This window comes from Ornithorhynchus anatinus, chromosome X2, assembly GCF_004115215.2.
Source record: "Ornithorhynchus anatinus isolate Pmale09 chromosome X2, mOrnAna1.pri.v4, whole genome shotgun sequence".
In the NCBI taxonomy this organism is placed as follows: Eukaryota; Metazoa; Chordata; class Mammalia; order Monotremata; family Ornithorhynchidae; genus Ornithorhynchus; species Ornithorhynchus anatinus.
Window position 1 is genome coordinate 23,745,296 of NC_041750.1, and position 25,193 is coordinate 23,770,488.

A 25,193-nucleotide genomic window follows, 5' to 3' on the forward strand; every position below is an offset into this window, starting at 1 on the left:
ACTACTGTCTTTTGTTTTATGGTATTTGTTAAGCGCTTACTATGTGCCAGGTACTGAACTAAACCCTGAGGTAGATACAAGGTAATCGGGTTGGACGTAGTCCGTGTCCCACATGGGGCTCATGTTTTTAGTCCTCAGTTTACAGATGAGGCAACTGAGGCCCAGAGAAGCGAGGAGACTTGCCCAAGGTCACAGACCATACAAGTGCTGGAACTGGGATTAGAACCCAGTTCCTCTGACTCCCAGGTCTGTGCTCTTTCCACTAGGCCACTCTGGTTGTCCCCAAGGAGGACACCGACAGCACTCACACGCGCCTTGGCCGACCCGGAAGTGACAGACGTACGCTAGGTACATCACGCGATGTAGTGACGTCATGCTTGTGCAGGAATCTGCAGAATCTAGATTTCGGGGAGGACCTGGCCTGTAACTGCAGTTTCCAATGTCTCTGTTAACAGGAACGTCGCTTCCGGGTTACAGGAAGGCTGGGAATTTTATATGAAAACACAGGACATAAAGGCCATATCTTGCCATATCTACAGTGGGCAGGGGATACACCAGCGCTGGGGAAGTCTTGTCTCCCCACCATACACACACACACAACACCCCACCCAGTCCTCAGGGTCGGCTCCCCAGTGGGTCATGTCACGGCAGCCTAATGGCCGGCTCAAGGGTCTTTTTTATTGTCGTCAGCCAATCTTCAGTCTTGGCAGCGCACAGAGACAGCAACCTGGCTGCAATTTTATATAAATGTATTGACAACACATAATAGCTCTGCAGCAAAGTAAAAAGGTTAAGAGGGATGAAAGGCCTTCGCTTTTTGAAGCAGCACAGAGTGGAAAATCGGAGGAACCTTCATTTACCATCGCTTTAGGAAATTCCGCCACTGTAATTTTGCTTTGGCAGTCTCTCTCCATCACTGGGACAGCGTGACCTCAAAGATGAGACTGCCAATCCCTCTATAAAATCAGGCCCTATTTTATTACATACCACCCATTTTAATTAATAGGAGTCAAAAATGATAAAAGTCATATTTATGGATGCATCCATCTCCGGAACATCTTTCATCACTTAACATTTTTTAATTGCGGGTCTAATTCCTGAAGAAGACACCTTTCTGAAGATTTTTGTCCTTTCTGTGATCCAGTTAAGAAGAGGTGAGAGGTGGTATGGAGTAAAGCAACATTTTCAAATCTGCTATTTTGAAACCTGTGGCACGAACTTGACAAACTTTGGGGGTGACCCATTTTAAATAGCTTCTGCTCTAAGGAATCCTGCTTTAAAGATCCCACACCCGTAGAGCCGTTACATAAAAGCTTCAACGTTTTTGCAAAGCAGCCTCTGCACGTAATCGGCAGCTATGCTGTGTAACCTTTTCTACCCACACTATTATCAAACCATTAACAGATTTGGAAGCTCTCTCAACAGTTTCATTGACATTATATCGCGGAATCCCACACACCTAATGTGCCACCCCTGCTGAAATATCATGGGAATGTGTAAATGTTCTGACAGGTTTTCTGTGGAAACATCTTCTGTTTATGAACGCGTGACTTGCGGTGGTTCTGCTGGCAGTTTATCAAGTCTCCGGGATTTGCAAATCCAATAGAGAATATGTGAATGAAACTTTAGACTCGCTCCACTCCAACGTTCTGTCAAGCCCCGAGGAGCTACTAAGGGATCAGTAGAAGCTTGGTAAATATAATCTACAATTCTCCCGTAAAACGTCACTGCTTTTTCAAACCTGAAGAAAGGTACGGAATCGAGCAAAAGTCCCCGAAAAAAAGCCACACCACCACCTTGTTGTAGGATCGACTAGAAGCAGCATGGCCTTGTGGAAAGAGCCTGGGAGTCAGACGATCGGGGCGCTGATTAGGGTTCTGCCGGTTTCCTGCTGTCTGACCTTGGGCAAGTCACTTAATTTCACTTTTTTGTGATATTGGTTTAGTGCTCTCGTAATATCCCGGCTAGACTACTGTGTCAGCCTTCTCTCTGATCTCCCTTCCTCCTCTCTCGCCCCGCTCCAGTCTATTCTTCACTCCGCCGCCCGGCTCATCTTCCCGCAGAAACGCTCTGGGCGTGTCACTCCCCTTCTTAAAAACCTCCAGTGGTGGCCTATCGACCTCCGCTCAAAACAGAAACTCCTCACTCTAGGCTTCGAGGCTCTCCATCACCTCGCCCCTTCCTACCTCTCCTCCCTTCTCTCTTTCTACCGCCCACCCCGCACGCTCCGCTCCTCCGCCGCCCACCTCCTCGCCGTCCCTCGGTCTCGCCTATCCCGCCGTCGACCCCCGGGTCACGTCCTCCCGCGGTCCTGGAACGCCCTCCTTCCTCACCTCCGACAATCTAATTCTCTTCCCCTCTTCAATCCCTACTTAAGCTCACCTCCTCTAAAAGGCCTTCCCAGACTGAGCTCCCCCCTTTCTCCCTCTGCTCCCTCTACCCACCCCCTTCACCTCTCCGCAGCTAAACCCTCTTCTCCCCCCTTTCCCTCTCCTCCTTCCCCTCTCCCGTCCCACCCCCTCAGCACTGTACTCATCTGCTCAACTGTATATATCTTCATCACCCTATTTATTTTGTTTAATGAGATGTACATCACCCTGATTCTATTTATTTGCCATTGTTTTTATGAGATGTTCTTCCCCTTGACTCTATTTATTGCCATCGTTCTTGTCTGCCCGTCTCCCCCGATTAGACCGTTAGCCCGTCAAAGGACAGGGACTGTCTCTATCTGTTGCCGATTTGTACATTCCAAGCGCTTAGTACAGTGCTCTGCATATAGTAAGTGCTCAATAAATACTATTGAATGAATGAATGCTTACTATACTAAGCACTAGGTACAACCTTACAAGCTTAATCAGGTTGGACCCAGTTCATGTTCCACAGGGGCTCACAGTCTTAATCCCATTTACAGATGAGGTCACAGGCCCAGAGAAGTTAAGCGACTTGCCAGAAGTCACACAGCAGACAAGTAATAATGTTGGTATTTGTTAAGCGCTTACTATGTGCAGAGCTTCCCATGTAGTGTTGTTGGGATTAGAACCCAGGTCCTTCTGATGTCCAGGCCCATGATCTATTCACCAGCCCACCCTGCTTCTCTGTGCTTCCATTTCTTCATCTGTAAAAAGGGGGTGTCTATTCCCCCTCCTACTTAGACTGTGAATCCCATGTGGGACAGGGACCGACCTGATTTATTTCTACCTACCCCAGCACTTAGACCAGAGCTTGATACATAGTAAGCACTTAAATAGGACAATAATATTAATAACAATAATGATGATAAAATGTTTAGAAGACGGGGCTGTTCTTAAATCATTCATCATATGACCATCAAACTTGGTCTTAAAGCCACTCAAAAATGAGATAACTCTCACCTTCAAGAAGCTCTTTCTTTTATCTAAACAAACTGGGCTGAGGCCTTTTTGTTGTCTGGAGCTGTGATGGCCAGTTCCAATCAGGAGAGGGAGGAGGAAGTCAAGAGAGTCACTCCTTGGTGCTCCCTGGCTGAGGGAAGTGTGAATATTTAGCCAAGGCAATCAGAGACAAAGATTAGGGACGAAGTATTCATTCATTTGGTCGTTTTTTATTGAGTGCTGACTGTGTGCAGAGCACTATACTAAGCCCAAGGGAGAGAACAATAAAACAATAAACAGACACTTTCCTGGCCCACAATGAACTTACAGTCTAGAGACGAGTTTAAGGCCAGGTATTTGGAGAGGAAGACCCTCGGCCACCTTGAAGTGAGAGGTTGCAAGCCGAGTGCCCGGGAGAGCAGTCAGTCAATCGTATTTATTAAGCTCTGTGTGCAGGGCACTGTGCTTGGAATAGTACAGTATAAAAATATTACAGACACATTTCCTGCCCATAACGAGTTTACAGTCAAGAGGGACACTGTGACCAGGAAAATGGCACAGAGAGGTATAGACAATCAGCATTAGGGTTAGGATTCCCTGGAGGTTCAGTCCACAGGCGAGGTTCCTGCCCCTAAACGGGGAGAAAAGACACCCTGAGATGCTGAGAACGGTACCTGGGGAGCTCTGAGAGAAGAGAGGAAAGGACAAGAGGAACGTGAGCCCCAAGAAGCTTGCGGGAAAGTACAGAGGGTCCTGGTTGGGGGGGTGGGGGAGGGGAAGAGATCCAAGATAAGATGGTTAGAACTGGACTTCTTTTCGTTGTTACTGAGTCAAGAAATCATTAAACATAAAGGTCCATTAAAAATCAGGTCCAGTCCTACGACAGCCTGCAAAGTGTTGGGTTCTCCACAGCTAGGCTTTTACTGAGTGGCTTGGTGGGGAGGAAGAGTGAAAGGAGCAGAATGGAATGAGCGTAATTTGGGTACCATCCAGCAGTTGATTCCATGGAGTTCTGAGACCTTCTCTGAGCACAGGATCCCAGGAACCTCTTAGCTAATTACAAATGGGTGCCCACTATCCACGGTGGCGTATTAAAATCCACTATCCAACCATCCCTCTCCCCCCTCAACCTCCTTTAAATATCCAATTGTGGATCATCTTCAAAATATTTACAGGACATCGTTAATCTATCAACTAACAGAGGAAAGGCAATACTTAGCTAGATTAAGGAAAGAGATACACGTGTTCAATCAGTTCCTTGAATTTTATTTTTATCTGATTGTGGATAGCTGATTTTCCTTTTATCTGAGGCGCATCGTAGAGGAAAGACTTGGGGTGAATAAAATGGTCTAACTTCCCACGAGATGATGCCCGGGAACCGGAGCTGACCCTTAAACTGAGCAGGGCTACCAAAGGATCAATGCCCCTTGCCCCTCACTGCGTCGGACTTCATTCATTCAGTTGTATTTATTGAGCGCTTACTGTCTGCAGAGCACTGTACTAAGTGTTTGCAGAGTACAATATAATAGTAAACAGATACATTCCTTGCCCACAACGAACTTGAGCCGGGGGCACCGTGCCCACAAAACTCTCTCTGAGCTGCCTGGAAGCATATAGGGATAACCATGCCTATGAGAGGAATTGGGGAAATGAGACTGTCACTTGCCCCAGGAAGGCAGGTAGGACCCGATCAGAAGGAGCAGGGGTGGGTTCCATAATTTGTCCTGCGAGGCAGGAGACCTGGGTTCTAACTCCAGTTCTGTCACTTGATTGCTAGGAGACCTTGGGCAAGTCACTTAACTTCTCTAGGCCTCAGTTTCCTCCTCTGTAAAATGGGGATGAAATCCCTGTTCTCCATCCCAGTTAGACTGTGAGCCCCACGTAAGACAGGGACTGGTCCGACCGGATTATCTCGTATCCACTTTAGTGCTCGGTGTATACTAAGCTCTTAAATGTCACAATTATTATCAGGCCTTCTCACCCTTTAATAGTCTTAAAGTGTTCACCTACCCCCATATTTTTGAATGAATGTGAACTCCTGGCTGTAATTCCCAAGGCCAAGCACATGGTGCACCCGCTAAAGTCACACCACGGATCTTAATGATTTATTTTATTCTTTTAATTGTTAAGCACTTACTCTGTGCCAGGCACTGTACTGAGTGCTGGGATAGGTAAGAGATAATCAGGTCAGACAGAGTCCCTGTCCCTCATGGGACTCACAGTCTAAACTGGAGGGAGGATTTAATCCCGGTTTTACAGAGAAGGTAACTGTGGCACAGAGAAATTAAGTGATGCTCAAACTCACACCGCAGACAAGTGGCAGAGCTGGGATGAGAATCCAGGTCCTCTGACTTTCAAGTCCTAGCTCTTCCCGTGGAACCCTCCACTCTACTTCCCCATTTGTCTGTTCACTGAGGGGTTTGCAGACATTTTTTGCAAACGTATTTTTATACATACTGGACTTCCAAGAGCAATGCTCTCAGAGACATTTTTAAAGGGAATGGAATCTCCTGCTTTGATAACTTTGCCACTCGCCCTTAAGGGCTAAATCTATAACCCTCTTCTGTTCTGCTGGAGATACAGACACAAGATCAAACAAAAGTGAGTCCCTAGGGGCCACACTGAATTTGCAGTAGGTCTAGATAAAACATCTTGGAATTCCCAGGAGATTTATTTTGGTCCAGTAAAACCACATCAGCGGTAAAGTTTTTTTCCATTCTCCTCATCCCCCATATTCCAGTGTGAATGGAAAGGAAATGAAATGTCAGTCAACACATGTTTACAGAGCCCCAGTGGGTGCAAGGTGTAAGGAGGTACAAGAGAACAGGACAATCTTTAGGATCTTACAAGAATAATATTTGTGGCTTACTATGCATCAAGCACTATGCTAAGCACTGGGGCAGGTACGAGACAATCTGATCTGACACCGTCTCTGTCCCTCATGGGGTTCACAGGCTGGGTAGGAGGGAGAACGGGAATTCAACCTCCATTTTGCAGATGTGAAAACTGAGGCAGAGAGGTGTTGAACGACTCGCCCAAGGTCACACGGCAGGTATGTGGCAGAATCAGCGTGGCTCAGTGGAAAGAGCCTGGGCTTTGGAGTCAGGGGTCATGGGTTCGACTCCCGGCTCTGCCACTTGTCAGCTGTGGGACTGTGGGCAAGTCAACTTCTCTGTGCCTCAGTTACCTCACCTGTAATATGGGGATTAACTGTGAGCTTCACGTGGGACAACCTGATGACCCTGTATCTACCCCAGCGCTTAGAACAGTGCTCTGCACATAGTAAGCGCTGAACAAATACCAACGTTATGATCAGGATTAGATCCCATGACCCCCCAGTCCTGTCCTCTTTCCACTAGGCCAAGCTGCTGCCGCGAAGAAAAATAAACACGATAGCAGGACTAAGTCTGCTGGGACGAGGCTTATAATACAAAAGACAGAAGAGTATAAACCCCATGAACATAGATGCACCAATTTCTGAATTATACAATCTGCATAATCTGGGAAGGTATCTTGAGGAGACGGGGTCTGTGATAGATATAAACTCTTCCTCTAGATCCTGGTGGGCAGGGATCCTATCTCTCACCTCTGTTACACTGTACTCTCCCAAGTGCTTAGTACAATGCTCTGCACTCAGTAAACACTTAATACATACCATTGATTGCATTTTTCAGGAATGCATTTTACAAGAGCAGTGGCTTGGAGGTGGGATGATGATGATGATGATGATGACGACGACGCTATTTGTTACCCACGTGTCAAGCACTGTTCTAAGCACTGGGTAGATGCAAAGTAATCAGGTTGACTAGAGTCCCTGTCCCACATGGGATGCCCAGTCTAAACTGGAGAGAGCAGGATTTAATACCCATTTTAAAATGAGGTAACTGAGGCACAGAGAAATTGAGTGAAACGCCCAAGGACATCCAGCAAGCATCTGGGGCAGCCGGGTTTAGAACCTAGGTTCTCCGACTCGCAGGCCTCTGATCTTTCCACTGGTTTACGCTGCTTGTCCGTGCTAGCGATCTGTGTCCTCATCTCCCCCGAAAATAAAGCTGGGGAAAGTCCAGAAAGAGGGAGAGGAGGCTAACCCGGGGTTATCTGACTTGGATGCCCCAAACAGCCACCATGCGGGGACTGCAATGTCAAAAACAAGCCTTCTTCTTTGGAGTCTTTTAAGACAAAATTGGACTTCTGTCTCCTGCTAGCCACCACTCCCAGGGCATTTTAGCTCTCTCTTCTTCTGCGCTGACTTGCCAAATTTGTGCTGCCGCAGTTCCATCACTTGGCAGGAACCTGAGAGTATGGTGGCCAGACTTGGGGATTACTTAAAGGGGATGGGGCAGTCAGTAGGGCTGAAGAGTCAGGAAAGACAGAAAGGAAGAGAGCCAGGGATGTATATTGGCAAGAGGAGAACAAAAAAGGTAGAAAACGAGAGGTTAAAAAGAGACAGTGAGAAAGGGGACAGGGAAGTTTTGAGATGGAGAATGTAATAATAATAACTGTGGTATTTGTTAAGCGCTTACTATGTGTCAGGTAACATATTAAGTGCTGGGGTGGATACCAGCAAATCGGCTTGGACACAGTTCCTGTCCCTCATGGAGCTCCCCATTTTTCAGATGAGGTAACCGAGGCACAGAGAAATAAAGTGACTCGCCCAAGGTCACACAGTAGGCAAGTGGCAGAGCTGGGATTAAAATCCTTGACCTTCTGACTCCCAGGTCTGTGCTCTAATCTACTATACCACGCTCCTTCTCTAGGAAACAGAGGAATGGAGGGACAGAAAGGAGCCAGGGAGGAAGGAAGGAAGGGAATGGCAGGGACGGGGGCAAACAGGGGAAGGGTGACAAACAAGTAGGACAGAACACTCACTGTCCTTGGCAGGCCCTGCCATCAGGGCTTCCCGCTGTCATCCGGAGCCCAGTTGGCAGAACCCAGTTGGCAGGGCCCGGGAGGATGCAGCGGCTGGGACTTCCCACCACCCCAAGGATGGCCTGAAAATCAGCGCGGTCTCCCGAGCCCGGGGGGCCCCAAACAGATCTTCCTGGGAGGATGCCGAGGGGGGTTTCCGGCAGGGCCAGATTATTCCAGCCATACAGGAAAGCCCGTCCTCGGCCCTAAGGAGGCAGTTTAGTTGCCACGGCCTAGTGGAAAGAGTGGGGTTCTGCGAGCCAGAGGACCTGAGTCCAGTACATGACACAGGTGCTTATCGGCTAAGGTACTTTTAATTGGATTACGAATGCGCCCGGGTGCCCGTATCTGACTGCCCGCAGTCGAAGGGGTTGATTTACAACCCCCGAATGAGTCGCTTGCTCTGATTGGTTCCCGCGGACGGGACCTGATTGATCGGAACATCCGCCAAACACAAATTTTTCTCTCCCGCCGTTACCTGTCATTACAGATGGCAGGAAGACATTGCAGGCCAGAGATTTTTATCTGCTATTGAACATCTGCGTTTAGACTTGTGGGGGCAGGGACCCTCCCCCCCCCCGTGAGCCCCACAATACCGCATCTCAATTCCTCAGTTTGGGCAGGGGGCACACCCCCACATAATCCTTGGGCCCAACCTTTCCAGTGGATAGAGAGGAGACGCAGAGGAGGTGTTGGCTGTCCCTCCGGAGGACAGAAATGAGGGGAAGAGGGGAGTGACACCAAGCCACTGCCGGTAGAGGTAGGATCTAGGCTCCAAATGTCCCACCTCTCCCATCGCTCTGCCCCCTTGTCACTAGACTGACGACTGACATAGTTTAAGCCTCCTAGACAGTGGATGAGGTGGTAGGAAAGTGAAGCAGTTTATCTGCTCATCTGGGAGGGCTTCCCCAGATAAACCGGTCATAGCTCAAAATGACGCTAATCCTCTGTGGAACTCTGCATTCTAATCCCAGCTCCGCCACTTGACCGCTGGATGACGTGGGGCAAGTCACTTCGCTTCTCCCACTCTCGGTTTACTCATCTGCAGAATGGGGATTCAATTCCTGTTCTCCCTCCTACTTAGACTGTGAGCCTCATGTGTTTCACAGACAGCTTCTCACCTGATTGTCTTCTATTTACCCCAGTGCTTACTTAGCACAAAATGGTATTATTATTATGCTGAAGATGACAAAAGCAGGAACAGCAATGGCTGAGGTTTCGCTCCCACTACCTCATGTTTGCTGTGTCCATCCTGTCAGGTGGTAGACCAGCAACCCAAAGGGAGATCTGGTCACCTTATCAGAATCTGAAAACATTTAAGCCGAAACAAAACAGAAAGATTCTAGGTCGCCCCGATCATTTATTTATAACGACAAACAACCGGGAGAAGGTTCTGACGAGCTCAGTGAGTCAGGCTGTTCTATTACTTTTAAATGAAGGTCTGAAACAGGCAAAAGGTGTACAGAGGAAGCTGCCTGAAGAGATTACCTGCCACTCCAGATGAGAGGGGTCTTTTAAATGTGAGTTTGACAGAGTTTAAAAAAGCCTTTTTAGACAGGTAGCATTCCACTATTGAGGTTCCCTGGGTCAGGTTTCACCCTAAATTTATTGGCCAAAGTAGCAGCGAGACCTAGCGGAAAGCATAATAATAATAATAATAATGTTGGTATTTGTTAAGCGCTTACTATGTGTCGAGCACTGTTCTAAGCGCTGGGGTAGACATAGGGGAATCAGGTTGTCCCACGTGGGGCTCACAGTCTTGATCCCCATTTTACAGATGAGGGAACTGAGGCACAGAGAAGTGAAGTGACTTGCCCACAGTCACACAGCCGACAAGTGGCAGAGCTGGGATTCGAACTCATGAGCCCTGACTCCAAAGCCCATGCTCTTTCCACTGAGCCACGCTGCTTCTCCAGGAGCACCTGGTCCTGGGACTCAGAGGACCGGGATTTTAATCCTGGCTCCACCACTTGTCTTCTGTGTGACGTTGGGCAAGTCATTAGACTTTTCTGTGCTTCAGTTTCCTACTCCCACCACCTAGACTGTGAGTCCCATGTGGGACGGGGACTGTGTCCAAACATAGTCTTTTATCTACCCCAACACTTAGAACAGTTCTTGGCACATAGTAAGTGCTTAACGAATACAATTATTATTATCTTTCCTGTGTCATTTTAAATACACCTGATTTAAAGAATTGTTTCCTCCCAAATGATCTTACTGATTGATGAACTAGTCTAAATAAGTGCCCTGTTTACCCTTTGACACTATGATTCCCATTAGAGTGGTGGGGAGAAATAATGGGGTTTATTTTGGGAACGGGGAGAAGGAGAAGAAGAGTGGGGCTAACAAGTGCATTTATCAAACCTCTCGGTATGTGAACGGTGGGTGACTAGAAAGTCTCAAAGGTTTAGAGACTTTAGAATATTTAGAATATAGAATATTTTAGAATATTTCAACTTTAAAATTTAGAGGATCAATATGGTCTAGTGGAGAAAAGACATGATACTGGGAGGCGGTGACCTGGGTTCTAATCCCAGCTCTGCCATTTGCCTGTTGTGGGGTCTTGCAAATTGCTTAACTTTTCTGTGCCTCAGTTCCCTCATCTGTTAAAAAAAAACAAAAACGGGTTAAATGCCTGTTCTCTCTCCCCTTTAGATTGTCAGCCCCATGTGGGCCAGAGAATGGGTGTGATCCGACTGGACTGCATCCACCACAGCACTTAGTATAGGACTTGTCACCCAGTAAGCACTTAAATACCACACTTATAATTATTAATAGAGAACAAGATCTGATCCATTTTCCAATCCTTCAAAGAGTGAAGCATTTTCACTCTATAAGTCATGAATATTAAAAGCATAAAGTCTGGAAATGACAACATAAAACTGGAGAAAATGGTGATGCCAAAAATGGGAGTTACCCACCTTTTACATTTCTCATGTGGAGTTTGGCCTGAATATTCTTTTCCTTCAACGGAGCGGTGCTCGATTATACACACTAGGTTGGCGTTCAAATTGTGTGAAGTAGCAAGTCTGATTGGAAAGACTATAGCTACCCCATGAAGGAGAAAGGGCACAGTGGATTAATGTGTACAAATTCAAACCTTTACTTCAGATCTATTGGTTAAGAAAGCATTCCATTTAAAAAAAATCTTATCATCTGCGTAATAGAAGGTAACAGAGAAATTTTAAACACTTTTAGATGTTTGGAACTTGAATGATTCCCAGGAAGGGGCCACTCAGAGAGCTACTGTTAGTTATGTTTGAAAAATTAGCATATTTTTATGAGTAGTTTTGATTTTGAATTATGTACATTTTTCTAGCTGTTACAAATTCACAGAGCAAATAAAATAATTTTAAACTTTCACCTGTGAAGAGTTTTTGAAGGAAAATTTTTAAAAAATCATTCAAATCCATTAGCTTATCTGTAGTCATCCCTTAAAAGTACTGGCTAAAACTGAGAAGGGAATATATTTTATGGTCAAACTAAGAGGCCTGAAATACATAAATCTAATCTGGTGGGAGTGAAGAACTTTATCTGGAAGAATGCTGACGATCCACTGAAAATGGTGCTTTATGTTGAAAAATGGGAATACCGCTAGCCACAAGAACTTTGGTGATAAGGGGCATATTGTACCCAAACCAAATTGTTTCAATCTGCTGAAAAACATGAAAGATTGCATGCAACCAAGCTGAGCAATTACTTGAACTAAAATGATTGGGTTCACTAGTAATATCCTTAGAGAAGCAGCGAGCCTCAGTGGAAAGAGCCCCGGCTTGGGAGTCGGAGGTCATGGGTTCGAATCCCGACTCTGCCCCTTGTTAGCTGTGTGACTGTGGGCAAGACACTTCACTTCTCTGTGCTTCATTTCCCTCATCTGTCAAATGGGGATGAAGACTGTGAGCCTCACTTGGGACAACCTCATTCCCCTGTATCTACCCCGGCGCTCAGAACAGTGCTCTGCACGTAGTAAGTGCTTAACAAATGCCAACATTTTTATTATTATCATTTGAATCACAGGCGTGGAAGAAGGTTAACGTGTATAATTATTCCAGGCATCTATGGAGAAATTAAAAAAAACACAGAGCACTACCTAAAATGGGTTTCTAAATTGCCACGATGAATTGCCATATTTCACGAGACACCATTCTTCTGTCACCTTAACACACGTGTCTCATGTGCCTTTCTGAGACCTGGTAGTTATTTTTACCACCCATCATGTCCAACAGGTCCATTTATAACACTCACATTTGAGCTCTGCACACGGTAAGCGCTCAATAAATACGAACGAATGAATATTTATCAATAGCACTTCTCTCTTGAGGAATCCAAAACACCAGAGAGACACAACTCCACCAAAACACCACCCATTCTTTCTAAAATCAGTTTCATAGTGAAAAAAATATGGAGGGATTACCCTGTCTCCTAAACACACCAATATATCTTTCCCCATAATTGTGCTGTGAGCAACGTTACTTATAAACCCCATGTGGCAATCGCGTCACTGTTACGCAATCGGATACTGGAATAAAAAGTGTTGACCCAGAAACAACCGATAAAGACTTCAATACATTTTGCACACGCACAAAAACATGCCCATATGGTTAAAACGACTGTTGTTTAAACCGCGGGATTATAAAAATATAGGTAACGATAGAAGCCTTGATGAGTAGCACTGTGCCTTCAAGCACTCGATTCATACGTTTAATTACAGAATTGACTCCCGAAGACAATAGCTTCTGGCTTTCGATACTGTACTGGTCATAAGGCTGATACTGGAAAGGTTTTGAGTAGATCAATGGGTTTACGCTTTGTGACGACTGTGAAAGATACAAACTACACCCAGGACGGGAACGTTGAAATCTCACGAATGTACGGCCTAATCGCTCAAGTGGGCATCCTTAATCACGCATTACAATCCTTCCATCTGGGGACATTTTCTACTGGGGTGGATACGGATGTGACAGAACCGTCCCTTCTTTTACGACACCCACCAACCGGTCACTCACACCTCCCTCCTCGTGGCAGTTATTGTTACAACTATAAATTTATAAAGACTACTGTCTTTCATTTTCCCACCACTAGACCGCATTTCATGCTTCAGAGTCTGGGTAAATTACACACGACAACCCATTCTGAAATATATAGTGCCTACCTCACTCTACGCTGCTGCTGATTTCCGTCCGAGGTGCACAACCTGTTTTTCAGCCTGAAGAGGCATAGTACTGAGTCTGCCCGACACTACTCATCCCATCCTATATGAGGATGAGTCAGAAACATGACTCCTTAATCCCCTAAAGTGACACTGGTTATCCCCGCGCAAAACTCGGGCCCAAAGCGCTCACTTTGCCCCCTCCACCAGTCGGGTATGGGGGAGTCTCTCTTCCCGTTGGCTTTAATATGGAGTTCCCTAAAACTTCAAGATCAGGTCCAGGGGACGCATACTTGAGTTTCCACAGCAAAGTCAACTCGCAAAGCCATCAGACAAATTTCAAACAAATTCTCTCGACCCTTTGGGAAGAAGTGAGACACGGATTCTCTTCGGCAGAGTAGGCAGCTCCGTTCCATAGCCGAAAATTATACTATGACTTCTGCTTAAATGGTCAACGCTCGACAATTTTTTACAAGCGTGAGAGAGAAAATAGTGACATTCTGCTATTAGATGTACCTTTCCAAAAATTATACCACCCTAATTTTAATCAGCGTGCAAGTCCTGTTTCTTATCATCCAAAAATATTTACCAGAGCGCCGGGATGCAGACGGTACTGAGCAAGGACACGTCACCACCTATTTTCTTAGCTTCCAGTACAATATTCCATTTTTTTCCTGATGAAATGACACGACACAGTAATTTAAAATTCCAAACAATTGAAGAAATCTCGCCGGATCAGGAGCCCAGGTGTCGAAATCCCCAGAGAGAGGGAATGGTGATGAATATCAGATCACTTTCTCACGCTTGAATCTTTTATTTTACTACCCATAATTCTGACGTCCTCAACTGCCATTCGGAATAATTACATCTATGTACTTCAGGATAATTAATGCCACATTCTCCTCCGCGCTAACTTCCCGACTGCAGGAATTCCTGTTCGTCTTAATTAAGACGACTCAGTCCTCCCGCAGGCCGCACAAATGTATTCCTACACTTTCACACCCCAGTCCACTCCAACTTTCCTCTTTCCCGAAACACACCGCGGCACGCCTAATCCGGTTGGACGTCGAAATCCTCTCCCGGTTGCCATGAGATCAATTCCGCTTAATTAAATGCATCTCTAGTAAAGCGCGTCTCCCCGTGCGGTAAAACAGATCCGGTGGCATTTCTAGACGGACACCCTCTCCCCCGAGCCAGAGAAGGGGATGGAGAAGTTGGACGGCGATCGGGAGGTCACGGATACCCGACGCGGATGAACGTCGGCTCTCGTCCGGGGTGGGCCGTGATCCCACGGGGCGGGTGGTGGGGGAGACCCTATTAATCAGGGCGTTATTACTATTAATACCCTTTTAAGTGCGGGAGGGTACCCCCATACACACACTCCTCGTCCTCCACGAGACTTTCGCGCCCCCCACCCCCAGTCTGTCGCTCGCCCCTCGGGCCTCTACTAGTGCATCGACCCCGAAACGAACCATCAACGGACCTCGCCACAGAACCTCCCCATCAAGCGATTCTCCGTCCGGACGGCCGCGACTCCGGTCGCGAATATCGCCGGGTAACTGCGAAGTCACGATGCGATAACCGCGATGTGCTAATCGTCATCCGCCCCCGTCCAGTTCGACGCCCGACCTGCGGTGTCTTCATTCAACCTCTCTGGGGCAAGGGAAGGACGACATCGCGGGTAGCGAGCCGCTGCTTTCGGTCCACGCTGCCGCTTTAGAGGTGGCGAGCGCCCTGGGGTCGCAGTAACCAGGCGCCGATGATGGATGGATGCTCTCCGGCCATAGCGACGACGCTTTTAACTTTTCGGCCCGGGTTCCCCCTTCCCTTTCAAGCACCGGGGCCCAACGGAGACCCTCCCCTCCTCCTTCATCTATTCGATCGTAGTCGTTGGCCGCTCACCGTGTGCGGAGCACCGGACCGAGCGCTCGGAAAGTGCGATCCGGCAACCGACGGGGACCATCCCCGCCCCACGTCCTACAAAATCATCACCGGCGGGATGATCCGGCTGCCGTTCATTCCCGCAGACCCAGCCGCTTTCCGGCTCAGCCCTGCCCGCCTCTTCTCTCCAACGCGGAGGACCAGTGCCCGGACCAGACATCCCGCTCCCGAGGGGAAAATCCTCGCCTGCGGATCCCCTATCCCGGCCCCCGCTCCCCGAGGCTCCGGGCCGGGAGGGGGAAAAAACGCCCCACGGCTCCAACGGCTGCGGCTCTCGGAGGGGGGAAGATGGGGGTGAGCCCGGCCGGGTCACCCCCTTGCTCCCCACCCTCCCAACCGAGGCCCCCGCCACCTGTGCCCCCCACTCCCCCCTCCCGGGGAGGGGGGGGGGTCTTTGGGCGCCGAGCTGGGATCTGGGGGGGCCGGGGATGCCCTCCCCCCGGGGGAGATGGGGCAGACCCCAGCCAGGGCGATGGGGGAGGGATGGGGGATCGGGGAAGGGGCAGGGAGGGGCCGGGGCACCCTGTCCGTGTGTGAACGGGCGACTGTGTGGACGTGTGAGTTGTGTGGGCGCGTTTGTGCGATGAAGGTTGCCAACCCCCCCCGCCCCTGCGCCCCCCGCCTACCTGCTGCATGCGGGACCCAGGCGTCCGGTCCCGCTCCGCCCCGGGGGGGGCCACCGGGAAGAAGAGGAGGAGGACGAGGAAGAGCAGGAGGAGGAGGAGGAGGAGCAGGAGCAGGAGGAGGAGGAGGAGGAGGAGGAGCCCCGTGGCAGGAGCGGGAGGCTTTGTTACTCCGGCGGGGAGCCGCCGAGCCCGCCGTCACCATGGCAACCGGCGGCGGCCCAGCTCCTCGGACCGGAGCATCCTTCCGGCCCCGCCGCCCCTCACGCCGCTCCCCCTTCCTGCCCTCCTCGCCCGGGACCCACCCCTCCCCTCGCACCCTCCTTCTATACCTAGCAATCTCTCTCTCTCTCTCTCTGTGGACATATATCTATCTATCTATCTATCTATCTATCTATCTATCTATCTATATTTATACGTGTGGCTGGGTGGGAGGGGTCCCTCTCCCCTCCATCCTTCCCTCCTTAGGTCCGGGGTCGCTCTCCCTCTCTCTCTCTCTCTCTCTCTCCCTCTCTCCTCCCACCCCTGGGCAAGCTCTCTCCTCTCCTACCTTTGGGCCGGCCTCTCTCCTCTCACTCTGGGTGAGGGTCTCTCTCTCTCTCCAATCTGGGGCGGGGGCATCTTCTCTCTCTCTCCCCCCCCCCCCCCGGGGGAGGAGGGCGTCTCTGTCCCCGCCCACTGGAACTGGAGCTTCTCTCCCTCATGAAGTCATAATGATGATGACGGTGATGGTATCCGTTAAGCCCTTAGTGGGGGCCAGGCACCCTTCTGGGCGATGGGGTGGATATAAGGTGATCAGCTTGCCCCACGTGGGGCTCACGATCTCACCGCCCGTTTTACAGATGAGGTAACTGAGGCACAGAGAAGTTCAGTGGCTGGCTCGAGGTCACACAGCAAAGTGGCGGAGCCGGGATGATGAGAATAATAATGATTATGGTATCTGTTAAGCGCTTACTATGTGCAGAGCACTGTTCTAAGCGCTGGGGCACCTACAGGGTAATCAGATTGTCCCACGTGGGGCTCCCGCTTTTTTTTTGGAACCCAAGTCCTCTGACTCCCGAGCCCGTGCTCTTTCCACTAAGCCTCGCTGCCCAGTGGCTCGTAAAAATGAGAAGCAGCGTGGTGTAGTGGATGGAACACGAGCCTGGGTGTCGGAAGGTCAGGGGTTCCGATCCCCGTCCTCCGTTTATCTGCTGTGTGACCTTAGGCCGGTCACTTCACTTCTCTGGGCCTCCGTTACCTCATCTGTACGTTGGGCATTGAGATTGCGAGCCCCGCGTGGGACGGGGACTGTCCAACCTGATTTGCTCGCATCCACCCCGATGGTTAGCGCAGTGCCTGGCACCTAGTAAGCCCTTGGCAAATACCATAATTATTATTAAGCGGATGTCTTCGGGAAATGGGCAGGGATGGGGGGGGGGGCGGGGAGCAGGGGAGAGCTTGGCTTTCCATCTCACAAGGGGGCTCTTGTCACCCTACCCACTAAGAGGGCAGGGATTGTCTCTATCTGTCGCCGAATTGTACATTCCAAGCGCTCAGTACAGTGCTCTGCACATAGTAAGCGCTCAATAAATACTGTTGAATGGATGAAAGACACCTCATTCAGGCCACATTGTCTGGTCTCTGCTGAGACAGCTACTGAACTTCAGGCAGTGACTGTTAAGCATTTTACCCGACTGAACGCCCAAGCCAAAAAAACCGGCCAGCACCGCAAGGTATGAGACTCGGGGGACGGAGGGAGGAAGGAAGATCCGGCCAGGCTAGTCCAGCTGCCTGCCCTGCCCTCTCCCCTAAAAATCCGACCATCCCTAGCAGACAGTCTTGGAGAGCGTTCAAGGCTGACTGAGTCATCATCGTACACAACACGTTTTCTTGAAAGAGTGCGGTTTCTCAATAGAAAACCTCCGTCGGCTTCGGTTCACCCAAACACACACACACTGGGTGGCAAGGCGTTTCTTTTCTTCCGATCAGTGAATCGCCCTGTGAGTGGCAAAAGGGCACGTCAGGATTATTTAGACCCGCGGGTTAGCTAATGGAGAGAGCGATCGGTTGCCCGTAAGAGAATCGGTGAGGCGGTATTTCAAACTAGCTGAAGCAGCTTCCATCTCTTCAGAGGAATGGTCAAGTTGGTGGAAAGAAAAGAGCACTGAAGATTAGACTGTTATGGTATCTGTGAAGTGCCTACTATGTACCCAGCACTGTACTAAATGCTGGAATAGACAGGGAGTCCTCTAGATCGTTAGCTCCTTGTGGGCAGGAAACGTATCTACCATCTCTTCTCGCTCGAGTGCCGAGGCCGGCGCTCTGCACACAGTAAGTGCTCAATAAATACCATTGCTTGATTGATTAATAGCTGTGGACCAATCCCTGTCTCACGTGGGGCTCACCGACTAGGTGAGGGTAGACAGATAGAATAGTATTAAAAATGTACTGCAAATGACACGAGCAAACCAAGAAACAAAGCAAATAAATAAACCTTGGCGTTGGAAGATATTGGTCCTGCCCCAAACTGGATGCAGTTCATCAAACGTGGGTTTTATTAGGGTCGACGTGATTAGACCGTGAGCCCGTCACTGGGCAGGGATGGTCTCTATCTGTTGCCGAATTGTGCATTCCAAGAGCTTAGTACGGTGCTCTGCACATAGTTAGCGCTCAATAAATACTATTGAATGAATAGGCTGGAGATAGTTATTCAATCGCATTTATTGAGTGCTTACTGTGTGCCGAGCACTGTACTGGGCACTTGGGAAAGTACGCTACCAAAAAAAAAAAAAAAAAATGACATTCCCTGCCCACAACAGGCTTACGGTCTAGAGACGGTCTAGAGACGGAGGGGAGACAGACATCAATACAAGTAAATAAAATTACAGATAAGAACAGGTGCTAACCCAGACGGAGTTGACCCTTAGCGTGGCAGTATGCTAACATTGGGTCTCAAAACATCTCTCTGAATCAATCAATCAGTCAATCGTATCTTCTGAGCACTTACTATGTGCAGAGCACAGTACTAAGCGCTTGGGAGAGTCCAATACAACAACATGAGCAGACATGTTCCCTGCCTATAACAAGCTTACAGTGAAGAGGGTCTGAATACCTGGCGAATCCATTTCTGTGCTAAGAGGAAACTGGATTCTTCCGGTGTATGAGCTTTTTAAGGGGAGTTTTACCTTCCGTAAGGAAACTGGTATGTCAGTCCTGGTTCTAGTTATTGTCAGGGAGGATGCGACAGGTATTTGCAATGCAGATATTTGCAAAAGCAAGTAAACTCCAGTTCCTCCATCCCAGGATGTGCCACTCCTTTGGCCAGGGGAGCACATAAGTTCCGGCTGAGTGACAGCTGTCGGTGCGGTAATTAGCTCAACTTGCAGTGAGTGCAGATGCGGTAAGTGAATAATTGCTGAATGACTGGCTGAACGACCTTGGCTCCCTTGCCAATCAAGTGAAGGTATCGAAAGTGGAGCAATTAATAGACTTGCCTCATGTGGATGTGTGCGGCTTTGGAATGTCAGTGTTTTCCAAACTATTGGAGCGAAGGAAAGCACTGGGAAATGGCACCGTCGAGAAAGGCCAGTTGTTATTGTTATAAAATACTAACGAAAGTGTATCTCAGAGCTGTAAATCATGGGTATTGTATAGATTATTAAAAGTGTGGCCTAAGTTTTTCAAAATGAACAGAGGTTTGTTTTTTTTTTTCATGTGTTTTGGATTCAGAGTTTTTGCTGAAAGTTATACTATTTATGACTTGTTGGTTTCATCTATTGTCTTGCTATCAATGTTATATATCTTGCCTTGCTTTTATCTTCCTTTCAACAGGCTGTCTGGAACAATGATTGAATAGTCAGGCTATGACAGCCAATTCCTAAGCAGGTGTGGGCACTTCTTAAAATTCAAACAAACGTACATATCTCTTCCGAGGCCCATCCAGGGAGAGCAGAAAGCTCACCCTTAACATCTCCCCGAAATTATGTTGGGAAAATGACCGTTTTCATAAAATTTTCATTCTATCAATGCTGCAAGGAGCGTCGGCTGGTTTGCTTTCCAACGGGGTTTGTTATCATGAAATCCCAGATGAGCACAATAGAGCAGACATTCCCTTTGAAGAGTTCCTCTTAACAGAATTCTGTCTAAAAATCTCTGCTTTAGGATTACCAGCATCCTGCAGCTCAAACCCTCTTTATGTTTATCAGCTCTCTTCTACAATTTGCTTGGCCAGGAATGGGTGATAATAATAATAATAATTATGGTATTTAAGTGCTTACCTATGCACCGAGCACTGTTCTAAGCGCTGGGGTAGATATAAGATAATCAGGTCCCCCACGGAGCTCAGAGTCTAACTAGGAGGGAGAACGGGTATTGAATCCCCATTTTGCAGATGCGTGAACTGAGGCACAGAGAAGTGAAGTGACTTATCTGAGGTCACACAGCGGACAAGTGTCAGAATGGGAGAAGAACCCAGTTCCTCTGACTCCCAGGCCCCTGGTCTTTCCACTAGGCTATCGTGGCTGTCCCGCAGTGATATCTACGCTTTAAAGTAGAAAAGGAAAGAAAAAAAGGCGTCACCAGGTGGTTGAGAAGGGGAGGAGGTGGGAGAGGGTGAAGTCATAGGGTGGATGGAAAAATACAGGGTGAGGAGAAAGGAGGGAAAGATCAAATGACTGGCACATGTGAAAGAGAAAGCTGTGGAGAGAAGGAAGAAGAGAAGTTGGGGGGTGGGAGGTTGCACAACTTCTGACCCAGGAAGTAGGATGAAAACACCACAGTATCAAAGAGCGGACTTCACAGCTAGTATCCATTCACATTCAAGAGACCCAGTAATTGCCTAAAGCAAACAAATAGAGGAACGGTTTGCTCTCATCCTCTCTTATTAAAACACTATAGTGGCTTTCTTGAGGGCCTTTGAAGCAAGCATCATCCGGTGGCCAGTGAAGGACCCGCTGAGCCTTTCTAATACTTTTGGCTGAGGAAGACTTATCAGAACTCTTCGTGGAAAACTTCAGCATTTGAAAACATCAGGACCTCGGGAGTATTTTAACTCACTTGGGCGACGTGGTTTGGACTACGAAGGAAAAGTTAAGGCAATATGAAACACATATCCCCTCATAATAGCTCATTAAGAAGCAGTTGTATCAGACCCTTTCCTTCCTTGGGAGTCAGAGGTCATGGGTTCTAATCCCCCCTCGGCCACTGGTCAGCTGTGTGACTTTGGGCAAGTCACTTAATTTCTCTGTGCTTCAGTGACCTCATCTGTAAAATGGGCATTGAGATTGTTAGCCCCACATGGGACAACCTCATTACCTTGTGTCTATCCCAGCACTCAGTACAGTGCTTGGCACAGAGTAAGTGTTTATCAAATACCATTATTATTATTATTCCCAGCTATTTTCTGAAGTGCTTAAAGAGGGAGTCAAAAAAGCATTGTGGAGCAAAGTCTAAGTGGTGTCAGATCAGTCAGTCAATCAAACAATCAGTGATATTTCCTGAGCGCCTCATTATTATTATTGCTATTGTAACAATAATAATAACAACAGATATTTGTTAAGGGCTATCTATATGCAAAGCATTGGGGTAGATGTTGTACTGTACTCTTCCGAACAATTAGAACAGTGTTTTGCACCCAGTAAGCGCTCAATAAATACGATCGAATGAACAGAATGAATGAATACAGGATAATCAAATTCCACATGGGGCTCACAGACTAAGTAGGAGGGAGAACAGGTATTAAATCCCCATTTTGCCGATGCGGGAACCGAAGCATGGAGAAGTTATATGACCTGCCCAAGATCACAGAGCAGATACATGACAGAGCATGGATTAGAACCCAGAGCCTCGGACTCCCAGGCCACGCTGCTTTTCTATTGCAAAACACTATTCTAAGCCCTTGGAAGAATACAAGAGAAGCCAGACACATGTTCTCTGCCTTCAAGGAAATTGCAATTCAAATGCGGGAGACAGACGAAAATCATTTATAAATAGAGTGCATAGGAGGATATGGACAGGGAGTTGTTCAAGCAGGAAGTGTATGTTGTATATCAGGTTGAACGCTGGGTGTCAAGAAAGCTGTCCAGATTTGTGGGATAGAGAAAGGATTCACCTATTCCATATTCTCAAATGCCTAATTTAATACAATAATTTTCAGAGGTGTCCTCTGTCTGGTCACCAGCATCTTCTATTGCTCATATCTCCTTTTATACTTAGCGTGGGGACGAGGTAGGGGTCTCTAAGGAAGGTGCAAAGTAAGCACTGGAGTCATGGAGACATGGTCATATTATTTCTACTAAATCTAATTCAACAATCTCTCTCTTTCGCCTCTGACTTCTGGCCAAAGGCACACAACGGGGTGGCAAAGGGACAAAGGAATTGAGGGAATGAAATGGAGAGATGCACATTTAGCCTGTATACTTATCAAGGATGATAGTCCAGTTGGAAATTCAGATCCCCTACACCTCAATTCCCTCTTTCTCCTCAAGAGCGGGTTTGGGGTATTATTGGCCAAACTATCAAATAATTGCCTTAATTTTCCCCTTCATTTTACTTGTGTAGACCCTGACAGTGAGATTATTGGGATTACTGGGAATGCTAAAGAGGAACACTACTCAAATACTATTTCACTGTTTATAGGTTAACAAGAAAGATATTAACAAGATCTATTTTAAAAGGATTCTCCTGAAGTTGGTTGACTTCATTGTGCTTACAGCGAAATGAATAGTTGTGCTTCCTTTAAAAATAATAATAATAATTATGGTATTTGTTAAGCGCTTACTATACAGTTCTTACTTACTAAGTGCCGGTGGAGATACAAGGTAATCAGCTTGTTCCACATGGGGCTCACAGTCTTAATATCCATTTTATAGATGAGGTAACTGAGGCAGAGAGAAGTTAAGTGACTTGTCCAAGATCACACAGCAGACAAGTGGTGAAGCCTGGATTAGAACCCATGTCCTCTGACTCCCAAGCCCATGCTCTTGCCCCTAGGCCATGACGCTTCTCTTCCCCTGGAAGCTTCAATTTGCAATTTTCAGATTGAATGCTTCCCTCACTTGCAGAAAGCTACAGTTGAGTGGAATCTCCAGATCTGAATTTGGTTTTCACAGACACCTTTGTTTGAAGAAATCTTGAAAAAACCAATTCCCTTTATCCCCAAACTCCACATTGCCCTTTCTAAAAACACACCCTAACTGGAAGAATTGATTGGGGCAATAAGGACAAAGAAGAATGGTTAATAATATTTTACTAAAATGAATATTTCTTGAAAATATTACAAAAAATCATCTCTGATTTGGTAGACTGCAACTAGAGTCTTTTGGAACGTTTTGTTTCCAACAATAAGCACACAGAAATTTAGAAAAAAACCCCCTCTATTTAAAATATCCAAGATTTCTCCTACTGGGGAAAAATAGGACACATTATGTACCGTATTTCATTTTTCTAACATTAACAGCGTATTCGAAGGACTATTTGGAATTTTAATGGCCCACAGAGAGAGCCCTATCATTGTCATCAACCACAGATATTTAGTGAGCACCTGTCACAAGGACCATAGAAAACGCTCTTCTTAGTGGAAGATGATCAAATTTATAGAGCTCATTTCACAAATGTACTTAAGTCCAGCCGAGTAGAAGACTTTGAGGGCAGAAAAGATTCTGTTTCTGAGTAGCAGGAGAATGCATTCAAACCATGCGAATCTACGGGAATGGTGAACCCTAAATGCCATTTGAAATATTCTATCTCAAAACTGAATGAGGCCAACGGTCGTATTTCAAAGTACCGTGTGGGTAATCACACTCAATCCGCCCTCCACTCTCTCCCATGCCGCTCTTGCCCAGCACAGGTGAGTTTTGACTTGTAGCCGATTGTCTTCCGCTCGCTAGCCACCGTCCGAGCTAGGAATGGGATGGATCGGCCACCGCTTGACTTTCCCTCATGTGGTCGACACTGGTAGAGGACTGGAAACTCTCCAGATGTGACCCTGAGAGGGGATCTGGTACATAGTAAGAGCTTAACAAATACCATAGAAAAGGAGAGGAAAGCAGGAAGGCGGCCATCTCCCTCTCCTACCTCCTCACAGATGTGGTAACCCTCAGTAACAGTAAGTTCTTCCTCACGTCTATCTTAAACCCCTCATTCTGAAAATTAAGCCCATTTCCTCTAATTATGTCTACAGGCAAATTAAAGAACAACTTCACCCTCTTCATAATAACTCTTCAGCTCCTTGAAGAGATCTATGACATCATCCTCTCAGCTTTCTATGCTCTAGATGAAATAACCCCATCCCATTTAACCTTTCTTCATAGGTCAAACAAAGAAAAGCATTCTGGTTGCTCTTCTCTGGAGGCCCGCCAATTTCTCCATGCCCCTCAAAAAAGAGTCTCAATAGACAGTCTCCTCACTCTGACGGACACTCTCCTCTTTACTATATGACACTATCATGTTGGTTAATTCAGTTACAACTGACTCATCTCTTGATTCCCAGGATAATAATGTTGGTATTTGTTAAGCGCTTACTACGTGCAGAGCACTGTTCTAAGCGCTGGGGTAGATACAGGGGAATGAGGTTGTCCCAAGTGAGGCTCACAGGCTTCATCCCCATTTTACAAATGAGGGAAATGAGGCACAGAGAAGTGAAGTGACTTGCCCACAGTCACTCAGCTGACAAGGGGCAGAGTCGGCATTCGAACCCATGACTTCTGACTCCCAAACCCGGGCTCTTTCCACTGAGCCACACTGCTCTCTGGGCACAAATTATTTGCTAACACCTCATGTGAGCCCCATGTGGGACAGGGACAATGTCCAGCCTGAGTATCAGGAGTCTACCCTAGTGCTTAATACAGTGCTTGCAAAGGTGCTCACTATAAGCACTGTAAGCGTTCAGCGTTTAGCAAAATAATAAGCGTTTAGCAAAAACCATTATTATTATCATCATTACTATTACTGAAAGATCTTCCCCAAATCTTGATACTGAGAAAAATTCTCTGGGCACAGATTATCTGCTGAAAACTCCCCCAGTCACTTCCATGCTAGCTCTCCTTGTGCCATGCTTCACCTCTAGTCTGGCTAGAAGGAAACTGGAGTGAAGACCGAGCTTTTATTATTTAAATCCCACGCAGAAAGACTTGGGGACCTGGGACCGTGAAGGGCTCCCACAAAGGAGAAAAGCTGCTCCCGCCCTAGGGTCAACGAAACTCCCGTCGGCCCCTGGGATGGCCTGGGAAAGACTCGAACGCT

At 47.4% G+C, this 25,193-nt stretch overlaps 1 protein-coding gene across 5 annotated transcripts in view; it reads right to left on the reverse strand.

The window, feature by feature from the left end:
* Positions 1-25,193, reverse strand: part of RNF182 (ring finger protein 182) — a 54,646-nt gene that overhangs the window by 18,532 nt on the left and 10,921 nt on the right. The window contains exon 1 of one of the 5 annotated variants that reach the window (XM_029053233.1): positions 16,522-16,559. The exons of 2 other annotated variants lie outside the window; for them this stretch is intronic. The gene's annotated coding sequence lies outside the window, so the exon portion shown is untranslated. Of the gene's footprint in view, positions 1-14,890; positions 15,573-15,974; positions 16,077-16,521; positions 16,560-25,193 lie in introns of those variants that run through there. 2 more of the 5 variants (XM_029053230.2, XM_029053234.2) reach the window with 2 other exon arrangements.